The sequence below is a fragment of the Amphiprion ocellaris genome, chromosome 3, assembly GCF_022539595.1.
Source record: "Amphiprion ocellaris isolate individual 3 ecotype Okinawa chromosome 3, ASM2253959v1, whole genome shotgun sequence".
Lineage (NCBI taxonomy): Eukaryota > Metazoa > Chordata > Actinopteri > Pomacentridae > Amphiprion > Amphiprion ocellaris.
The window spans coordinates 4658611-4676540 of record NC_072768.1 but is presented as its reverse complement, the minus strand read 5'-3'; the positions used below and the strand labels follow the sequence as shown (position 1 = coordinate 4676540).

General features: G+C 42.2%; 1 protein-coding gene across 2 annotated transcripts in view; it reads left to right on the top strand.

The window, feature by feature from the left end:
• LOC111563249 (zinc finger protein 469) overlaps window positions 1-17930 on the top strand; it is a 205270-nt gene that overhangs the window by 150204 nt on the left and 37136 nt on the right. For both annotated transcript variants that reach the window (XM_023262241.3, XM_035944401.2), the window contains one exon: window positions 13957-14165. The gene's annotated coding sequence lies outside the window, so the exon portion shown is untranslated. The remainder of the gene's footprint in view (window positions 1-13956; window positions 14166-17930) is intronic.

The following is a 17930-nucleotide window of genomic DNA, read 5'->3' as shown; positions in this document are numbered from 1 at the left end:
ATTGGATGGAACAGTTTCATATCTCCTCTACTGTATGGTGTGCATGTGCACCAGATTTTTTGGCTTTGGCATCAGATGTGAAAGCTAAATCAGAGTCAGCAGGCTCACTTTTGTTCTTCAGGACCTTACTGCCTGATGTGAGGGATTTGCTAAGAGAGCAAAACAGGTGGAGAATGTCCTCACAGGCCACGGAGTGTTTTTCTGTGTCACTGCTCAGGATCAATTTGTCTCATAACGTGAATGTCAAACATAGTCAGCGGTTGCTGCACACAGCATAAGAATTATCCCACAGTTGCCCCCAGTGGCATTGTGATTACTGGCATTGTGACTGTGGCTTGCATGCTAATAAGAGCCAATGTCTCCCATGGCTTTAGGCAGAGATTTTTTAGCAATATGGAGTGCCACAATGCAACTTAAAGCACCATATTTAGCAATGTTTTTGTGAAAAAAACAACATTTAAACATGACAAGTGGATAATACTGCAGGAGTGTTTTATGGTTTTACCAATACTTTATTTATACTGTGAAAACTTACCATATGGGAATGTTTATTCCTAAAATATTAATTTTGGGTGGAGTTTTATTTAGGCACATCATGAGAAATGACTGCATTTGTATGGGTGTCTGTGCATGCCTCTGTCTGTGTGTTAACCATGCGCATGGTGAGTCGGGGGTGTATTAAAGTGGTGTTAAATGGGTTGTGTCGAGGGTGGGAAGAGTGGCCTTGAGTCTAAAGTTGATGATCCAGTGAGCAATTGTAAGCATCTAAAAACTGGCAATTATTCCAGAGTGTTGAATTCAGATTTGGAGCACTGAAGTGACAGAGAATGAATGGTGGAAGATACAATCAGCAGATAGGGATGGGCCGGGGGATTGAGTAAGCAGTGATGTGCCAAGGGAGGAAAGAAGAGCAAGATGCCACCATCTGTTAGCCACATGCACACCCCACAGCAGAAACATAAATCTCAACCACGCTCAGCAATGCAAGGCTACATTCCGCCAGGCTAAACGTGCAGCAGCTAGCTACATCAACAGAAATGTGCAGCTCATACATCACACAGACGCAGGTCACATGACCGTTATACTGTATCAAAAAAGATCAAAACATAAATGATAAACCAAGACACTGAGAGAAGTGTGAGAAATGTACTGGGAACCTTTTCCCCAATGGAGGCGTTGTGATATTGGTGGGTTGCTGTAAATTTAATCAACAGCTTGTCAGCATGTAGCAGATTAAGTAAGACTTGGTAGAATGGTTACACAATCTTTTTTTATACGTGCTACTGTCACAGCAGGTCTGTGAATTACAGCTCCCTTGTATTGGCTAGAAATCGTTAGGAAAAATACTGCGGTTGGCGATGGTTGATTTAAAAGTTGTTTATAAAGGAAAAGTTCCTCTGTTCTTCTGGTGTGGTCCCTTGGCCCTCCACTACACTAGGAACAGTAGATGTGCAAATACACAGGGCACACTCACACAAACACACACAGTTAGAGGTCACCAGGGTTAACGGCAAGCAGGGGAATGCTGGGTGTCACTGAGCTGCTCAGAAGAGCTGGACAAAGTTGATTCTTCCCACCGTCTTTGTTTTTGACAGTTGCTATGCTATAAACTACGATGGCGTTATGAGATCTGAGGGGTCAAAAGTGGCTAAATGCTGATGATTTATCTACAGGTGAAATGGCTTGTTTAAAAAATGGTTTGTGGTTTGTTTGGTGCAGGAAATGTCCTTTCTCTTCTCTTAGTTCAGGATATAATAGTGCTTCTAATGAATTACTGGTAGTTGTGAGTGTGATCTTTGACCTGCAGCTGCTCTCTGATGGTTCAACATTCAGAGAATGTCCCTTCCTCTCCCTCCATAAAAATAACCAAATGGTATTGTAAAACCAGCAGCTTTCTACATTATTTTGCACTTTGTCAATAGCTATGAAATTTCCTTGTCATGTCTCTGGTGACGCCTCATTACAAGCGTTGCACCTCACATAAATTACGGTGGCATGGAAATAATGTGTTTGCAGGGCGGGAGGTTATTGGCTTTTAGTTTTAATGTGAAGTGGCATTTTATTCTCTTAAATGTCTTCCATGTGTGAAATTTTGTTTCTGTATTCCACCTTTTTGGACTTTGTTGAAAGATCTATAGAATGTGAGAGAAAAAAACTCCTCTTTTCCATCTTTTCAGATACAGACACATTTTTTGAGGCTTTTTTGGTCTGATTTCATGGAACTTTAGATCGATTGAAATCATCACCGGTGAAGAAATGATATAATAACATAGTGGTCAGAGATGACTCACCACTAATTTCACGTTCCCCTTCTAACCCACTGTTCAATTGTACCGTTCCAGCGTTGCGGGTGAACAGAGCCCAGCCAATGAGAAAGCCCAGCCCTGACATCACAGTCATGCAAGTGTGGCAGATGGATGAGGGAGAACGTTCCAGAAAAAACAGCAGAAACACAGCAGCAGAAGCAGGAGTTAAACTCTTGTTTGATTATTCGCCCAGCAGTGATCAGCAGAATTGGTTAGAGGGTGGCAAGCAGCCAGGAGGTCGTGCTTACGAAGCAAGAACAGAGTGACACTCTACGGTTAAGTTAGGATAAAGAAACCATAAAATAATCACAGCCGTGGGGAGTGCCATTGCCGTATGTCCATCATCAGTCCTTCATCTGCATGCTTCTTCTGTGAGGATGTGAGAACCACAGCCAAAGTGGCAGCTTGCCTTATCCTGTGCATATGAAGTAAATGAACGTCCTTCAGAATATAATTGAAGACTGTGGGGAGCATTGGGAGTATGGATCTGAGGTTTTATTGCAGTAACGTTTGGGAGACAGATGACTAATCTCCAATATTCCAAGCACATTAACAAAATGGCCAGCTGATGAAAGCATCGGCATGCAAGGTTACTGATCGTCCAGATGGCTGTGCTCCAACAGCAAAGCCAGCCAGCTGCCAAATAAACCATTGTTTTAGCTTCTTGGTGTTAATGCAAATCTGCTTTCCTGTTGTCAGGACACATATCAGAAATATTAGTGCAAGATTCTTGTCTCTGAATAGTGTCGTGATTGATAATGTTGTGTATCATCAGATGGGGCTGATTATGTAGCCAGTCACATGCTCAGTCAGCTGCTGCAGGACAGCGACAGCTGTGACTTCCTGAATCTCAACTACTGACACTGCTGCCAACCCAGACTAATCGCAGCTGGAGCAATGTCCTTCCAAAATGGAATCATGTAGCTTACATGAAGTTTTTTAGGAATGCAGACACATTTTATGATCAGGCGTGTTATATTGAAAATAGTTGAAGGGTCAAAGTGTTTGAGGTTGAATGCAGCATCTTTAAATATGTAAAGCCGAATGAACCTGTAGCAGGTATTTTAGGATTCAGAGTGTCTGCCGGGTAGCAACATAGCGCTACTGAGGGATTTCTTAAACTTATTCAACATTACTTGGTGACATAAAAATGACGAATAGAGGTGTAAGAGTGTGTACTCTGTTCGTTTGCTCTGTACATAACATGAAACTCACCACGGAAGGAACGAAAGGAAGAACACAAAGCACACATTTCCCCCTTGCCATATCAAATAATCCATTCATTAGGTGTTTCAGGAGCTGATCAACAGAAAGTTAGTGCAAGAAATACTACTGTCATCCTACAACTAGCTATCCGTGTGTCTGCCTCACAATGCATAAAACTTGTTCATCCTCCCTTGCTTGCTCTTTCTTTTCCTCTCTTCTACTTCTTCCTTTCATCCTCCGCCAGACGTTTTTGGACATGTAAGATGAAAAAAAATGCAGGAAGGAGAAGAAGAAAGAAAGGACAGTTCTAAAGGAATATGGCTCGTATTAATCTGGAAATATTGCTTTACCTCATCTGAACTAAATTACTGGTCTGAACTCACTGTCCTCAGAGAGTAGGCAGAGCGCCACCGGCAGCCCAGATGGGCAAGGAGTGGTCGGCAGATCTGTCACCGTGACCACAGCGAGCACATGAACCCCTGGTCTGTCGAGCTCTGTAGCTGTACTTTTATACAGCGGATCAAAAGTGCTTCTTTGTTATTGTTGGGCTAGGATTTTATACTCAGGGGCAGCGTCTGTGGAGGAGAATCCAGAAGTCTCTAGACTCTTTTTCTCTCTCTTTCTTTGTCCTATTTCCTGATATCTTTGCGGCTTTGTGCATGTATATTGTTAAGAGACCCACTAAACAAGAAAGTGAAGGTAATAAGGGGTGATCTGTTATTGTAAAATGTTGAGGATTTCTTTTCAGTTTCATGGATGATTTAAGGACACAATCAAACTAGTGCATGAGATCCTCATACGTGCTGCTGGAGGCCATGAAATCTATATAATGGAGCTGGCTAAGGGTGATGCTGAAGCTTGCCAAAGCTTGTGGTTTCCACTGGTTAGGACCAGAGGCAGGCTCTTGTGATCTGCCTCTCTCACTGCAACTTGGAGGAATTTAAAGGTGTGATTCCACGTGCTACGAATGAACACAAGCCCATCTGCTCTCCCTCACCCATAACTGAGCAGAGCTGACACATAAAAAAATTCACTGCTCTGTACAGTGAGATGGAGATGACCCTCAGGGAGGTGATAGTTAAGTGATGGATGTATGACTATTACATCACGTCAATGGCCAATGGCACAGAGTCAAGCGGTACTTGTTGCTCTGATTGCTCGTAGCTCCATCTGCTTTTACTGGAATAGTTTTATGATTATGAATAGGTGCTGAATTGATGTGCTCAGATCAGATGAAAGGCTTTGTTGCATCACTCTACTGTCCTCACCTGTGTAACAGCGCTTGCCTTCGGAGATGCAGAGAGGCTCTTTTTGTTGCCAGACAGAAGGGGTCAACAGATGAGGAAAATCGGACTGTTTTTGTTCTTGCATCAAGTGCAGTTTTCATGTTAAAAAACTTTACAAGACAGCTGAATGCATGATTTATCTCCAGCGATGATCTTTCATGAAATAAATCATAAATTACCTTGTAGATGCCTCTGACAACAGTCTCTAACAGAAACCAGCAGGAATGTTACGGTAGGTGTGAGTGACAGCCAGCGAACGTGTTCAAGTGCCTTAATGCTTTAGTTACAACTGAACAAACACAATTAACACGTGCCAAACAGAACACACTGTACATCTCATAGCTATGAAAAACCAAATAAATACTAGAAAATGACATGTTGAAAACATCTGGAACTGATTAGGAACTGATGTACCTAATCAGTGATTAAAGTAATATAAAGGAAACAAATTGTGTGAGTAATATTAGTTTGTTTGTCCTAATTAAATTTAATTAAATCTGAATTAAAAAGGGAGGATGACAGCTCATTAAAGAGGGAATACTGGAATGGATATAGCAAATTGTAATCCATATTGTATGCTCATGATCCCAATCTGAGTCTCTTTATATTGAGTATATGCGCATGCAATGACTGATCTAATGTTCATATTTTTCTAAACAGCTGCATCATGTACACAGAGCCAAAAGCGAACATTAAGTAAAGCAATTTCCATCAGGCCGACAGCTGAATAGTTGTTTTAATATGACATGATAGCCTGCATTAAAGCTTTCCTGCAGTGGTTTCACAAGCATATAGTATCTTGCATCATGTCCATATGTTTTGTATATCTATGGAGACAGAAGTGTCACTGTAGATCTGCTGAAGCAGGAAGATTTGGACAGGATTTGGACAGAATTGTCAAAATAATTAAGTTCAAATACAGTTTCAGCCAACCGCAACACTTAAATAACATTGTGCACCTGAAAAAAATTGCTCTGATGGTAGCAAAGCCAGTATATGTGTAGGAATTGGCTCCAGTCCAAACAAGCATTTTTCACAGTATATAGGAGACATGGTTACGATTAACTACAGAATTAGATATGCATTATGTAGCCAATATGGAAGAGAAGGAAATGCCTTGACTAGTTTATATGCTGGTTCAGGAGAACATGATTGGAACATCCCTGCTGAATACTCTTCAAGTGCTGCACATGAGCAGCATGTCTTAAACAATGCAATACAGACAGGAGGAGTGATAGAAGGAACAGTAGTTTGATTGTGCAGTTCTGTGGAACCAAATCTGAGCTGAGCTGAACCAGAGCAGCTCCAGATAATCTCAGCCAAACTGTAGGAGATGTGGGTGTAGTGTAAGCATTGATTTATTTACAGTACCAATTAAATCACTGCAGATGTGGCTTGGAGGGAATTTATCAGCTGTGTTTTACTCATGTTGACAAAAAGGGAGACACATACTGACCATTAATAACATAAGTCATCGCGGTTTTACATGTCAGCTTCTCAGACTATATTACATCATATTTCCCATTACATATCAACTCAGAGAGGCAGCATTTTCTCATATTGGTTCCCCAGAATGACAAATCCCAGCTACTGTACAGCGACTTCTTCTTCTGTCTGTTCTGTGCCTGTCTCCTGTGTTTGTACACTCACCTGGCTTGCATAGTGCTGACCTCTGGCCTCAGGAAACACATCCCCGTGGGAGAGGGAAGTGTGCCTGTGAGAGGCCCACTCGTGGGCGGCAGAGTGGTTTTATACACAGACTGGCATTATCTGCATCTCCTGCTCCCCTCAAAGGACAGGGCCACTAAATATACCCTGCAAGGCCTTCCCAGGCTCCTCTGGGCTGGGGAGATGCGGCCGCTGCTTGGGCTGAAGGCCAATGACATGGCTGCCGACCTCCACGGAAAGTATTTTTAAGGTCAATTACAGGGTACAGTGCCTTTAGATGGCCAACTGGTGCTGAGGAGGCCTCATATTAAAGGTTTATGTGGAGAAGGACCAGAGAACTGTGCCTTAGCTCACCCCAGCTTCCATTGTTACCACACACCCACTGAGACAGTGAACCCTGAAGGATTCCTGATGATGGTGATATGTGCAGCAAGTCTTTCTTTCAAATATGCGTTCTTAATAACGTATATATTAATCATTTAGCTCAATTGTGATTTGACCTTGACTTTGAAGTGTGTTTTTTGATTGAATAAGTATTTCTTTGGTAAGAGGATTATTTTGTTGTTCTTATGATAAGTCTTATCTGTAAATTCTCTGGAATAGCTGTGTCGTTCGGGGTTGTGTTGTGGTCAGCAATATTCCAACAGATAAGGGGATGACTTATTCAGCAGCTGCAGTTTGAGTTGTTTTCTGCAGAAATTCATATTCAATATTTCAACTCTGGTTTCCCAGAAGCTTAACTCTGCATAAGGGTCAGTTCACAAACAACACTTCCAAACCCAATTGAGCATATGTTCATAGAACACGCTTGATTAAATAACTTCTCATATTAGTTAATTTGTCCGTAAAAAGTCTAATTTTGTATCTGTTTCAGTAGATTGGCATTAGAGGGACAATATCTTTTCATAGCCATTATGAAAAAGAATGAAAACATGAATAATTACAGCAAATAACAACTTATTTCACACGCATGTGTGTTGTTTCATTCTTTACCTCAACCACATAGTGGCTTATGGTGGCACATACAAAATCCCTTTTCAACGGGGCTGCAGGTTTCTGGACAGAAGCACAGCCTCAACAGAGAAAACCCAGCGTAATCATGCATATAGACACAGACAGATAATAAACAACGAAAAACAAATACACTTTGTTCCTCATTAGGAGACTTATCTTAATCTCTCACTCCCACACAGTCACACAAGCCTCATTCTCTCTACACAGGCCACACAAGCAGACCCACACAGCTGACCAACACTCAATATAAATGAACATCCAGCGAGATGATTTTGGTCCTTTTCATGAATCAGTCCAACACGACTCCAGTCGGCCATAAATACAGGCCTGTCAAAATGTGTTCTACCCCACAGAGAGGGGAGCGGCGCAAGGTACAGTAGACACCATTCACTCCTCTGTGTGTTCGGAGGGGGCAAAGGGAAGGTTGGAGTTGGTGGCTTTGGTCTCCCCTGAAGAGTAAGGTATTGATGGGACAAAAGTGAGGGGAAGGATTGAAAGGCCCATTTGTGCAGATGAGGGTCAGGCATCTCAGTGTTTGCAGTGCTGTGGCTCTGCTACAGGTCAATGAGAGCTCTATCCACCCTGCTCTATTTCATTCCAGACACTTCAATCCAACAAAATAAAGACACCGGAACTGAAAGATGAAATGCTGATAGACCTTTTAGCATTTAACTGAATCACTTTATCATTTTGTTGCAGACATAAATGGCATTTTGAAAGAGTTACCCTTCAATTAGCCACAGTTTATCCTGTCTAGCAGGGTGCAGGATAGCAATTATCTTGTTTTCACTGTGTGAACATGATTAGAAAATGAAGTGTGTTTTTGTATGTTTCCTTGCTTAAAAACACCTTTCTCTGATGGTTATGGATAAAGAAAACATTATATTGAAATAATCTAAAATTAAGCATAGCACAAAATTGTACTGCGTGCAAAGTGCGACCAACACTCATATTAACGCACACAATAATTTCTATTCAGGAATAATTACTTTAATTCATGGTTCTTTTTGAAAGCATTTATGTACTGCATTAGTCTTTTCTGCTCACAGGCCTGCAGGTAATTCTCATGGTTTTATTTAATGTTATTATGATCTTTTATTAACCTTCCGCCAGTGTTTTAGTGGTTGTATCAAAAATATCCATTGGAATGTTCAAGCAGTGGCAATACTGTCCCAGTGGGGAGCTGATTCAGTTTTTATAGCTACAGCAATATCTGCTTTTGTAATACTTTAAATAAAAAGTACCCTAATACATTGCAAGGATTTAGGTGTACAGATTATACATTTGGCATAAGAGAGAGTACTGTTGTAAACTGGTACTTGATGATGGGTATGAGGTATGAGGAAATAGAGAAGTGAATCAGTGCATATCTTACATAACCAACCTTAACCAAGTGTTTTAGTTCTCTAGCACTAACCTTATTCAAACCATGATGTAATTATCGAAGCTCTAATCTTTCCCTAACTTTAACTATGCACACATAGTTGCAATGGGGTAAATACAATGCAAGAATTTCAAAAATGTCACAGAACCTAATCTGATTTGCAGAAACATCCAAGTTCTTGTCATGGAAAAAAATTGCCTTGGTGCAATTTAAATTTTTGGGAAGCAAAGTTTCTAGGACAAGAACTAAAGACTAAGTCTGCCTTTTGCTCCGTCAAGCACACGAGGAACTTAACTTTTCCCACTTTCTTCAGCTCTCCCTCTTTCACCTACAATGCCCCAAACCCACCCCATCTGCCCAAACCCCCAGACATCGTCTCCCTGGGAACATCATCACTCCTGGTCCACATGGCGGGGCGAGTACACATCGCCCAGCTGCTAAGTCTACACTGACTGGGGTGCCCCGTGTTTGCCCTGGGGGAGAGCATGCGATCGTGGCCACTGGGCTCTCTGGGTCAGAAATGGCACACCAGGGTGTGATGGGCTCTACCCGTCCCTGGTCATGGCCACTGTAGGTGTGAAATTCCCAGAGCTTCAGCCCGGCAGCTCCAGGAACCCCATAGCCGCACAGACAGAAGGAGTGAATGGATGTGTCAGACCTTATGGTTAGCCACCCTCACCTGTGTGAGCTGAAACCCACAGTCTCATTTTTTTCTGCTACCTTCTCTTGTCTCAGTACATAAACCCACAGTACACTCAACAATAGTCCTTCAGTTTGTAAAATACTGTTTATTCCTGCTTTTGAGTCTTAATGGAAGTGTTTCTATTGGACGTTTCAGGTGTGTAACAGTCAATGAGTCATGGAATATGTTCAACCACATGCAGTCAGTGCCTACACTCAGTGCTCTTAATTGACAGTTACAGGAGCGTCGGTGCTGGTGGCAACGGGGAGGCCTTTCATTGGGGTTCTGGGTGTGTCACCAGCATGACCTGGATTAACCCTGGAACTGTAAATTCTTTCTGCATCTGTGACAAAATCAGGTCACAGATATCATTTTACAACTCGAAAGCATACTGCTCTTATTGTACTTTGCTGACAAGCTCTGTGCATGTCAAACTGCTCTAACTATAATCTGAAACACAACTAGAGGCTTGATTTCTTACATAGCAGCTAACATTACTGGTAGCCACACATGAATTGTGCTTGTCACCAGTGATATTGGCACACAGCCAAAGTGCAAAGCGTGACTCAGCTGTCATCTTACCAAAGTTGAACCAATTCATCGTTTTTCTTTCAGAGAGCCATAAAAGAGAAGCTACAATGTAAATTTAGCCAAGGTGAATGCAAGCTTGTTTCTCCCAAGCTATATTTAGTTTCAGGGAAATATATTCAGTAACTGTACAGTAGGTTAATAAATGTCTGCATGCACATTACCTCCAAAAGGTCACAGTTTAATTAGTTTTTTGACCCAGGTGTTGCTCCCCGAGGGGACGTTAGAAATCTCCAAGGCCATTAAAACACTTTATAAGTTTAAAAGTGGTATTTTATATAGTATTTTCGGTGGCACAGCGAGAGAGAAGGACCATTTAGACACCTTGGACGGTTGGCAGAGTGACGATATGTGTGTGAGAGTAAAGCATAAAATGAATGCCCTGTATGAACTAAGAATACTTGTTTAGTAAAACACAAGCAATTGGTGTTCTGATATGCAGACGCCTCCTGGACGAGGTTGAAACAATCTCCATATTCATCCTGGAAATGCTGACAAGTCGGTCTTAGGTTCCCTTTACACTGATACATCTCACAAAGGTTCACTGTGTAAAGAACAGAGAAAGTCCCCTCTCTTTCCGCGTGAAATTGACGCTGCTTTCAATTTAGGCTATCAAGCGTGAAATTTCAATTTCACAACATCCTAAAATTGAATCCTGAAATGTAATATTGCAGTTGCCATCCAAAGGCAGATCTCTGATGCATGACATAAGCTTTAAATCCTATTGGATGTTCTTGCTCTATTTATCAATTTAAGGTCATTTGCATGCAAATGTGATATTACTGCAAACATTTTTATTGAGGAGTCAGGCTTTTGTTCTCTGCTGTAATCCAGTACTTCCTTTTGCCAATCCTAGCTTGGTCTTTTGCCAAATGTGCCTGACTTTTGAAAGCCAATCACAAGAGCTGCCTGTTTTTAGTGTTGTTCTTCCTAAATTCTACTTTGTGTAATGGTTGGTAGTTGTTTAAAACAGACAGTAAATTTTAGATTTTCACTCATAGATCCCCTTAACCTGTTATTTAGTGTTGCCTTTTTTGTAGGTATGACATAATCAGTGCTTTCAAATGCATTTTTCCAGACTGAAAACTCTCATCTTGAGCTTTTGCGAACAGACTTTAGCGCCAAGCAGCACATGGAATCCTCATCACACAGGCAATCATGTGTTTGTTTGTGTCTTTGGAATGAGTTTAGTTCATATCTGTCATTTTTAATCTCTCTAATGAGTTGTTGCATTGTGTCTGGGCTGCACTAGATTAACTGAGTGGTTAATATGAATGTGGGAGGAATTACAGTTTACAGTAACTTGTCAAATGAAGAGGCGCAGAAGTTTGTGTTTTAAAAACAGAGGCATGGAGGAGGGTGAGAGAGAGACGCTGTGTGAAAGTGTTAATGCCAAACTTTGGCTCTTATACTGTCTGTAAATGGACTGTATGTACATTACAGCTCAGTTCAGCCCCTAGTGGCTACACAGGATATTGAGTCCTTTCAGTAAATTCCACTACAATCCTAAATCCCACATTTGGATCCTAAAGTGCAATCACATCCATTTTACTGCAAAACGTGACTGACAGCCTGTCATTAGGCTTCTAATTTTCCTCATTATATGACCACTTTGTGCTATTTTTATTCATTTACTATCAGTGTGGTAATGACAATACTTGAATATATATTTGACAGTAAACAAACAACAGCTTTCAGATGTTGGATTAGTTTTTTTTCTCTGTCTCTAAAGCCCCTGATTAAAGACATAAAACACCACAGAAGGGCTGTCCGTGTTTCTAGTCTTTGGAGGATTACTGTTTCTTAGCAATAAAATACACTGAAATGAGTTTGTCTCCTTTTTCTGTCATCCCTCCACCAACCCACTCCAACTGTCTCAAACCCCAACCCCAGTTCTGGGCTTTCACAACCTACAATGAAGGCAGCCCATAACCTTAAGTACTGTTTTGTGGACCTGTGTAAATTTGACACTATTATGCCACAGTGAGGGTCTGTGTAGGTGTTAATGTTAGAGTGGGAGATCGCCAGAGATCTGTATAATCCCTGCTTACCTCATCATGTGCTGCCTAAAAGAAATGCTTCCTTTTCGTTACATCATGCAGACATTTGGGCTCTTTGTTCTTCTCCGTGATCTTAAGACTTTTGGCTTCTTCATGACATTTTCTATTACAGTATTAGTGTTTGTTCCAGCTGTTCTTTTTGCTTTTTCCTGCTGAGCGATGAAAAAACTACCACTGTATCCCAGACATGTGTAATTTTATTTAAAGTTAGCTGTTTTTTGTTTTTTTTTTTCAGTGGAAGTACATCAAACCCTAAACCATATACAGAACTGGCAGCGCTTGGTGGATGTAGTGATGCGCTGTGGTGGTGTCTCTTTATAATTTTGAGCACGGTTCAGGTTTAGCTGTCATGCTATGAACTGGTGCTTGATCTACAGCATTTACCAGCAAAAGAGCACCCTCGGATTTTTTGGTTTAAACTGCTTTAAAGTTTATTTTTTTGTTATTTTGCATGGAAGACCTACAGTAGAGTTTGACCTCCAGTAAACCTGGTGTTGTTTAGAATATACTGCGCTGTATTTTTTCTCTGGATTTCTCTTCTGCCAACACGTTTTTCTTCATTGCAAGTTGGCTTGAAACTTCAATCTTAATTCGCTTGCTTCGTCTTCTTTTCTCTTCCTTTACGCCCCCCTCTTTTCTGCCCTAGTTGAAACTGGCACACTTGGTAGAGCTAGGTTTGTGTGTGGTGGCACTGGGGGCAGGGTGCAGAGCTCGCCTGTGCTGACTGTACCCAGCCCCTCATAATTACAGACAGTAAACAGCTCATGCTTTTAGGCCTATTTTCCCCCCGTCTGATGAGGAGAGAGTTCACTTTGGCATGGGAAGAAAAAGGCAGAAAAGACACAGAAGATGGACAAAAACGGTCATCCTTGCTCTGGGTGTTGGCGAGGGAAGCAGCTTGCAAAGGGCTGGTGAGACTCAGAGTCAGGTTTATAGACACACTAACACACAGACAGACATCGCCCCCACCCCCAGAACCCAACACATACTCCTTCTTGAGCGACAGTCTTTTGATGTGATCTTTCTTACAGTAAGTCTTAATTAGAACCTTCAACAACCCCTGTTTAAATATGCCTCTTTTCTTCTTACTTTTCTCCCCTAAACTGTCAAACTGATCACCCATTTTACGTCTCTCTCTCTCAGTGTCTGTGTTTTTCTTTCCGTCTGCCTGCCTGTCTGTCTCCATCCTTCCCTCTGTGTCTTTTCCCTCTTCTCTCAAGTAAAGCCCTACTGCCTCACAGCCTCTACTTAGTCCAAATATAGTTCTCTTTCTCCTGTTTTCCTTCTTTGTTGTGCTCATTTAACACCCTCACCCTCCACCTCACACACACTTCACTCTTCCCTTTTGCATTTTTAGGCGATTCACAAGCAGAGCTGTCAAGTTGAGGGAGCATAAGTAGTGTTAAAACTTCAGAATCGCAGTTTGTGGATCCAAACCCTTCACTATATGCCATCTCTCTCTGCTTGTCCATCTCCCTTCCTCATCGCTCTCTGTCCCTCTCTGTCTGTGCACTGCACAGCACTGGCAGGCGATGGGATGGGAGGTTTTTTTTGGCAGTCTGCCCCCCCCCCTCCACCTCCTCCTCCTTTTCTTGGCTGGGACAGGCCCTGGAGCGTGCTACTGGCTGGGAGTGTGGAAGGGAAGCGGGGAGGTAGCGAAGGAGAAGGAGGGGAGGGCGAGAGGGCTCGGGAGGAGGGAGACTGGAAGGGGTGGAGGCGTGGTCTGCAGCTGGTAATGAAGTCTTCTCTTTTCATCCTTCAGAAGGCAGAGTGTGAGCGGACAGGCCTGGGGTCTGTGCAGCTCCACAGCCTGTAAAGTGAGCTGAGCGCTGCCCCACTCTGCACTCAGGCTGCCTCAGCTCTCGCCTGCCGCAGCCCAGAGATACAAAGAGACCAAAGACTGAGAGAGACAGAGACTCGCTACAATCATGAGGCTTTCCCCTCCATCGGCTCCACGGCGTCACTCTTGAGGTAAGACTTTCTATCTCTCTCTCTGTGTGTGTGTGTGTGTGTGTGTGTGTGTGTGTGTGTGTGTGTGTGTGTGTGTGTGTGTGTGTGTGTGTGTGTGTGTGTGTGTGTGTGTGTGTGTGTGTGTGTGTGTGTGTGTGTGTGTGTGTGTGTGTGTGCGCTCTCCTATACTGTCTGTCTGTCTGTGGTGTGATTGTTGTGGTGGGGGGGAGGTAGGTGGGGGGGTGATGGGGGCTGTCCAGGTTAAGTCACTCCCACTTTTAACATGCATGTGTACATCTGCATGTGTGTCCACATACAGTGTGTGCAGCGGTAGGAAGGCAGTATTTTTGCTTATCGGAGCACACATGAGTATAATTTATGTGTTTGTGATAAATGGCTTCAGGCAAGAAAGGGGATGAGACATTTTGACTTCCATTATTATGTGAAAACTTCAGAAGTTGAAGTGATTATTGTTCTTTTTTAAACACCACTGTGTTTATTGTCGGTCTGGGCTTGTGTTAATGTCATATACCACCATACGGTAATTTTAAATGAGCTGTTAAATGGGGTACAGTTTAGTGTTACTGCACCTCAGTGTGATGTGAGCACGTGCAGAGATTTACCTGTTTATCTGCACTGTTGATTGCAGTTAAAGGTAGATGGATTCAGCAGGCCACTGAGGCTCATCTCTGTAAATAGAAAGGACAGGAGGCAGTCTGTGCTCATCTGCAGCCCAGTGACACCAGGCTTTGAAGTGATTTCAGTGGATCTGTCCTCCTCCCCGCTGGGCAATTCAGATCCGGCCTGCGACTCACTTACTTTCATCCACATTCCCTCAGAAATCCATCCATCTGTATTCTTTCACCCACCTCCTTCCTGATCCCATTCACCCCACAAGTTCTTGCACCCTGATACCCCTCGGGGAGGCCTTCACCTCCTATCAACACCTCCTGTATCCTCATAGACAGTATTCCTACGGTTTTATTCTCCATCCCCGCTAGTTTCACATGCTTCTAGGGAATGGGTCTTTCCGATACCTCTCCCAGAAAAAAAAGAAAGAAACTAACCTAAGCGACTTTCCATTAGTTTCTGCTGGGCCATGAGAATGATGGTTTCCCAAATGAATAGTGTACAGGAGCCCGCCTTAATTGAAAAAACACAAGCATGGTCTGCCATGAAGGAGACGGTCCTTGTGTCACTGTTGAACTGTGCGAATGTACTTTCCAGAGCTGGCGAGGGGGAGAGAAACGGAGAGAGAGAAAACTACAAAAAGAACACGAGATGGAGCCCAGGCAGAAGGCTGTAGGCAAATAAAATTATGAAATTAAAGTGTGGAAAATTAAAAGGACAGATTAAAAACATTGTTGGTGCTATACAATGTGGCTCTGAAAAGGAATCATGGGGCGACATGGAAAATTATATAAAAATTCCTGTGAAGGAACCCAGAAGAGAGAGGAAGAAAGCAGGCCAGTGTGTGTGAACTTCCAGTTTGGCTTCATCTGGTCTCTCAGGCAGGACAGTTTGTATAAAATGGGATTTTAGGGGGATAGAATAGCAGAAGGAGGCCATCATGAGACTGCTTTCTGGTCATTAAGCCCCAAAGGGCAACAATAGAGCCCACAGTAAAACCTGCTTGATTGCAGCCTAGCTAACAGCAGCATCTCTCCCATGATTTTCCCAACAGGGAGTCCTCATAACACTTAACCCTCCTGCAGCAGCCTGCTCTGCTGTGCGAGTTTGTATTGTAATCGGAGCAGCAGTTTCAGGAAGCTTTTTTCTATATATCTTCATTTCCCATATGAACAGTTCTTAATATATCTTATCAACAGCTGCCTTGTTATCTTTTATTGTGTCTGCTGCCTCCTCCTCCTCCTCCCCCTTCTGTTTCTCCTCACCCCATGCAGCCTCTCCCACCGTCTCTGCTGTGTTTGTGTGTCATGTTTGTGTGGCAGCCCATATGGTGATGATTGAGACCCTGTCATTGGCTCGGATGGCACATTTGTCGCACACATGTTTGCCAGCAGCTGATGTTGCTATGGCTTGCAGGGCCGCAGGGGAAAGCATCTCTTGTTGACTCCCTCGCTGGGTGGCTCATTTGTTTGTCAGGGCATCGTGACCTCTGACCTCGCCACCACCTCCTGCTTCTCACACTCCCTGTTAATGTAACCCAAGAGTCTTTGAGAAATCCCCACCACGCCTGCTCTTCAAAATCACACTTGTGCATGATTACCAACAGAGAGAAATACAGAAATATGTAAAGTTGCAACAGGAGGTCTTCGTTTAGGCGTTTCTTTTAACGAAATATCCTCAGAAATGCTGAGATTTACGCTCGTGGAGGTAGACTTCACTGTATTTGTGATTTGTGAGTGGCATGGACCTATTCTTTTAATGATTAATGCACATTTTATCCGTTTAATCCCTACTACAGAATATAACTCAAACTCCCCCAACCAGATACTTACTTAGTGGAGCTACTCAGTCCAAGTTTTAAATCTTGTTCAGTGTCAAAGGGGCACGATTATGATTTTAAGGTTTGTTTATTATCAGCGTAGCAGGTACTGTCCAGACCAGTCTCTAAGGTTACATAAGATTATTCATTCCTTAATTCCCATGCTGAGTGATTGGGTCGTGACCTCTGACCTCACCGCCTCACTGCTGACTGAGCTGAGCTGACTTTGATTAGACTTCAGTAGTGAAAGGTGCGCAGTGATTTTAAACTCAGAAGTAGAACGTACTCCTGTTTGGCCTGTCCTTTGTCTCCAGGAGCATGGTGTTGAATTAGTGGTTGAAAATATTTTAAGGAAATGACAATAATATCATAATAGTAAACAATATAATGTTTGGAGGTTCTGTGTAGTGTTTGGCCCAGACAGCTTTTTGTCTTTGACACCTCTGCACCTCTTATAGTGTATAAATGCCATATTTCTGGGAAAATATGTAAGGATACTCGCCATATAAATGCCCAAAGTTTGGGAGTTTATCTCCTATTTATAATCTGTGCAGCATGTCCTGATAGATAGATTTCCCCTGCTGTTATTTTTAGATGTAAACTAGTGTGTCCTTGCTTAAATACTCCCAGTACCTTAACTCATTCTCAGACTGACTGTTGAATTATCAAATAAACACAACACTTGCCACAGCATACCGCTTTCCTTAAAATTTTTACTGACAACACCTATAATCCTTCCCAACCAAAGACGGCATCACCAGAGTATTTTGGATATTCTGAACTGGGAATGTGCACCATATTTTAAATTTAAAAAAGGAAAAGTTGCTGCTTTAATGTGAACAAAACACACAACATCAGCAGAATGAAGACAAAAGAAGAGAAATTATGTTGTCAGATGATTTTACCTGAAGGGTGTAAGTTTTAAATACATAATAAGTGATTGGATTTAGAATAAATTTAAAGCACTCCCCAGGTTTTCTCTCATTCATTAAACCTCTGAGAACTTGGAATTAGATGTGTTTTCTACTGATACATAGAAGGCCAAACCCTAATTTCTAAGGCTATGTAATTTACGTATATATAATTGAAGAGATGCCTTTATGATTAAAATTAGTATTTCATGTGTTTGTCAAGTTATATGGCAAAAAATATAGGTCAGTGTGTTTATATTTGATTTGTGACATTAGTAATACAAACAGTATAATTCAGCATATGACTCTAAGTTTTGTCACCAAGCACTGATGGTTACATAGTTATAGTTAATCATGCAGCAATGTAGCAGAATTGAAATTTACTCTGACTTAACTCTAAGATAGTTCTAGATGTCTTTTTTTTCT